This window comes from Aegilops tauschii, chromosome 7 (genome assembly GCF_002575655.3).
Source record: "Aegilops tauschii subsp. strangulata cultivar AL8/78 chromosome 7, Aet v6.0, whole genome shotgun sequence".
NCBI classification, from domain to species: Eukaryota; Viridiplantae; Streptophyta; class Magnoliopsida; order Poales; family Poaceae; genus Aegilops; species Aegilops tauschii.
Genome location: NC_053041.3, coordinates 21,305,093 through 21,310,161, shown reverse-complemented (window position 1 = coordinate 21,310,161; position 5,069 = coordinate 21,305,093). Strand labels below are relative to the sequence as shown.

Below are 5,069 nucleotides of genomic sequence, written 5' to 3'. Positions count from 1 at the left end.
GGAGCCACCGCCACAGAATCGTGGGGATGAGGTCACTCTTCGCCTATGTTTTAATATGATACTGAGTTTTCATTCTTCTGTTAGAACTAATTTTTACTACATTGACGCTGGTCTTGACAGGGATGGCGATGATGACATGGAGAATGTGCCGCATGACACTGACCACAATGAACGCCACGAAGATAATGTGAGGGGTGATACGTCTCCAACGTATCTATAATTTATGAAGTATCCATGCTATTATATTACCCATTTTGGATGTTTATGGGCTTTATTATACACTTTTATATTATTTTTGGGACTAACCTATTATCCGGAGGCCGAGCCCAAATTGTTGTTTTCTTGCCTATTTCAGTGTTTCGAAGAAAAGGAATATCAAACGGAGTCCAAACGGAATGAAACCTTCGGGAGAGTTATTTTTGGAACGGAAGCAATCCAGGAGACTTGGAGTAGACGTCAGGGAAGCTTCGAGGTGGCCACGAGGGTCAGGGGCACGCCCTACCCCCTGGGCGCGCTCCCACCCTCGTGGGCCCCTCGTGGCTCCCCTGACCGACTTCTTTCGCCTATATATATCCATATACCCCGAAAACATCCGAGAGCACCATAGATGAGGATTTCCGCCGCCGAAAGCCTCTGTAGCCACCAAAAACCAATCGGGACCCTGTTCCGGCACCCTGCCGGAGGGGGGATCCCTCATCGGTGGCCATCTTCATCATCCCGGCGCTCTCCATGATGAGGAGGGAGTAGTTCACCCTCGGGGCTGAGGGTATGTACCAGTAGCTATGTGTTTGATCTCTCTCTCTCTCTCTCGTGTTCATGATTCAACATGATCTTGATGTACCGCGAGCTTTGCTATTATAGTTGGATCTTATGATGTTTCTCGCCCTCTACTCTCTTGTAATGGATTGAATTTTCCCTTTGAAGTTATCTTATCGGATTGAGTCTTTAAGGATTTGAGAACACTTGATGTATGTCTTGCATGTGCTTATCTGTGGTGACAATGGGATATTCACGTGATCTAATTGATGCATGTTTTGGTGATCAACTTGCGGGTTCAGTGACCTTGTGAACTTATGCATAGGGCTTGGCACAAGTTTTCGTCTTGACTCTCCGGTAGAAACCTTGGGGCACTCTTTGAAGTTCTTTGTGTTAGTTGAATAGATGAATCTGAGATTGTGTGATCCATATCGTATAATCATACCCACGGATACTTGAGGTGACATTGGAGTATCTAGGTGACATTAGGGTTTTGGTTGATTTTTGTCTTAAGGTGTTATTCTAGTATGAACTCTTGAATAGATCGATCAGAAAGAATAACTTTGAGGTGGTTTCGTACCCTACAACAATCTCTTCGTTTGTTCTCCGCTATTAGTGACTTTGGAGTGACTCTTTGTTGCATGTTGAGGGATAGTTTATATGATCCAGTTATGCTATTATTGTTGAGAGAACTTGCACTAGTGAAAGTATGAACCTTAGGCCTTGTTTCCTAGCATTGCAATACAGTTTACGCTCACTTTTGTCATTAGTTACCTTGCTGTTTTTATATTTTCATATTACAAATACCCATATCTACCATCCATATTGCACTTGTATCACCTTCTTTTCGCCAAACTAGTGCACCTATACAATTACCATTGTATTGGGTGTGTTGGGGACACAAGAGACTCTTTGTTATTTGGTTGTAGGGTTGCTTGAGAGAGACCATCTTCATCCTACGCCTCCCACGGATTGATAAACCTTAGGTCATCCACTTGAGGGAAATTTGCTACTTTCCTACAAACCTCTGCACTTGGAGGCCCAACAACGTCTACAAGAAAAAGGTTGTGTACTAGACATCAAGCTCTTTTCTGGCGCCGTTGCCGGGGAGGCGAGGTAACCGGCACTAACACCCCGTCAACTAAGCTCTTTTCTGGCGCCGTTGGCGGGGCCGTAATTTGTCGATGCGGTGGTAGCGCTCTCTGGCTCTTGTGCCTCGGGCAACCGTATCATTTCTTGTGGTGATAACAATCCGGCTACCAGGGGCACCATAGCTGAAGGGACGATTGAGTAATGAGGTCCATGCTCTATCACTCCGCATGTCATCCAAAACTAGAAAAAACTTCTTATTTCTGACCGCATTGAGAAGGGCCGGGACAAGCATATATATGTCTGGAGTCGCAGGGAGTTCTCCATTGGCAGCAGTGATGGCCGACCTTAGCAGCTCAACCTCGCTGAAGTCTTGTGCGACGCTCAGCCATATCTTCTTTTCAAATTTGGGTTGCACTTCCTCGTCGTTAAAGACCTTCTTGGCAAGGGTGTGGTCTTCCCGATCCCACCGACACCGACGATGGCGACCACCATGATACCATCGTTATCCTTTGTCAACTCCTCAACCAGTGCTCTTGTATCCTCTTCAATCTTCTCACCGATGATGCTGAGCGTTCCAACACCGGATCCGTCTTCCGGTCAGCCGCAGAAGGTCGGCCGGTCCTGTAGTCCTGGTAGGTCTCCAGCTTGATGAAGCTGAAGGCAGCACCCAATTTGCAGATGTCGTCCAGCCTCTTGTTGAGCTTCCTGATGCGGCTGCCAATGTCATGGGCGAACCTGGGGTGCCGCAAGCAGAAGAGCAGCGGGTTGTAGTAGGATGCGGGTGCTACGTCCCGCCGACCCATGGCATTGAGCTCGCAGAGGTCGAGGATGTTGGTCCCCTCGTACATGACACCCTTGAGCTTAGTGACCCACCCCTGCACCCTCCGGTCGGTGATGCGCTTCCTGTCAGCGTCGGCGAGGTAGTCCCTCAGGCTCTCCAGCTTGTCCTGCAGGCTGTCGATCTCGCCGGTGATGTCGAGCAGCATCCCTACCTCGTCCGCCGCCATCTGCTTGATCGTATCGGCAATGTAGGATGCAAAGGCGTCCAGCACCATGGCCATGGTTGGTTTCTCCTTGCTTTGTCCTCAGACCAGCGAAGAAATTAATGGGTGATCCAACAGAGAGTGTGTGTGTGTTTGGCTTCCAGACTCGCTAGGAGATGTTGAAGAGGACGGTAGCAATTAGGCTGAAATGTGGTGCTCTGCCTTGCTGGTTGGTGATGGATCTGGATGCTTTGCCGGCTAAACAAGCCAGGCTGATGCTTAGCTTTGGGCTCGCTGGCGGGGGCACCGGAAGAAGCCGTATAAGAAAGAGGGTGCCTTGCTTGAGTCGCTGGCAAAGCCACCCACGGCCATGGCCCCTGTTATTCCTTTCTCCTTCGCCCATTTTTTTGGTTCGGGGTGGCAAGAAAGGGATCTGACCTGAGACCTGACAATGGTTGATCCCTTTCCGCGTCAGTGATTTCAGAACAAAAGGCAAAGAATCAAACCCCTACCCAGCAATGGCTGGTGGTGGGCGGTCGGTCACTCACCCGCTGTTGCGCCGCCGAGCCGCCGGACACGGGGGAGTATCCGTTGATGCGGATGCGGTCGGTGTTGGAGCAGGCTGTCGGCGCAGAAGGGAGCCAGCTGCCCCCGTAGAAAGCTGGAGACACATCGAGGGGCCCGATGAGCTGCGAAGATGGCGGGCGGAGTCGCCATCGCCACCGCCGGCGGCGTAGCGGTCCCCATCACTTGGGGGAACTCATGGTTTTCTTTTCTTTTGCTGGATTTTGAAGTTTCTTCAGGGAATGCAAGGATATAGCTTTGATTCGTGTGAACAATAAATTCCTAAAAAGAAATTGGGTTGCAACTTCAAGATGTTTTTTTCTAAAAAATAATCAATCTATTATTCATCAATTGTGAAGGTAATACAAATAACACATAAGAAACAAATACATCTAGGTCTGCAGACTGCGTAGCGATGACTACAAATACTGGAGCCAGCCGACGAGGCGCTACCGTGATCGCACCTCCCTCGCCGGAGCCGGGCAAACCTTGTTGTACTAGACAGCCAGGAAGTCATCATGCTAAGGCCCCGTTCGGATCTTCTCCACAATCCAACTTCCGAAGAAGCCAGCGAGAAGCCACCCAAACGGGACAGCTCCGAGAATCCCGCTTCTGGAGAACGAGCGACTCGTAGTGCAAATTTTTGGAGCAGCCAAAGGGCAGGTTCGCGTAAACGAGAAGGGGAAGTTGCTTTAAATTGCGTTGGAATGCCCTTCCAAAGTGGCATCCATGAATTTTTTTCTTCTCCTCGTACAGTTTTCCTCTTGTGATGAGCCACCGAACTGGGCCTTGGGCTCGCTTTCTGGGTTGTCAGCCCATTCTGATCGAGAGGAGTTGCTTGGTGTTGCCGAACGCATCTTTCTCCCCTCGGAAACTAGCGACGACTGGCTTCCCGGGAAGCTAGCTGTTCCGTGAAGCTGGAGAAGATCCGAACGGGGCCTAAGCACCCAAAGATCAGCGCACGATAATAGCAACCACGAAGAGAAGCATATACTGAAAGGATCAAACCTGTAACACACGAACGCAAACAAACAAAGACCAGATCCAAGCAGATCCAACAAAGACAAAACGCGGACAGAATCACAAGAGATCCACCGGAGACACATCTCCACACGCCCTTCGACAACGCTATAAACACTGTCTGGGTGGAGGTTAGGTTGAAAGAATCTTATTCTATCTTCAGGTATCCACCGCCGCCTCGCCTTCCTAAGCAGAACACAAAACCTAATGAAACTAAAAAAACACCTAAAAATGATGCCCTCCCACCGACAAGGGCCAGGATCTACCGCAGTTCCATGTCCCTAAAGCCACACATGACGAGGCAAACCGGCGACATCGATGGGTCGCAGTAGGGGAAACTATTGAATGATTGAGCAATTTTCCATTAAGTTTAAATCAAAAAAACTGTAGATAAAATATGATAGACATGGCAATCGAAATAGGAGACAGATTATTGAATCTAGGCATGCAATAGATAATAAAAAGGATAAGCATCATATCGATATCGACTGCTACTGCTAGTAGACCAAACGCAAACCCTAATGAAGAGGATAAGAAAACATACATCACAACTGAAGAAGAAGAAGAGTTTGCAATCACAACAGCACAATCACCGAGTGTCATGTTGTGAAGAAGTTGGTCGACGTCGGGAAAGAAGTCGTCAGGGAACTCATC

The 5,069-nt window shown here is 48.7% G+C and overlaps 1 pseudogene; it reads right to left on the bottom strand.

Annotated features, from left to right (window-relative positions):
* Nucleotides 1-1,893: 1,893 nt before the first annotated feature.
* LOC109750944 (putative disease resistance protein RGA4) lies at nucleotides 1,894-2,909 on the bottom strand (annotated as a pseudogene).
* Between the last annotated feature and the right edge of the window lie 2,160 nt (nucleotides 2,910-5,069).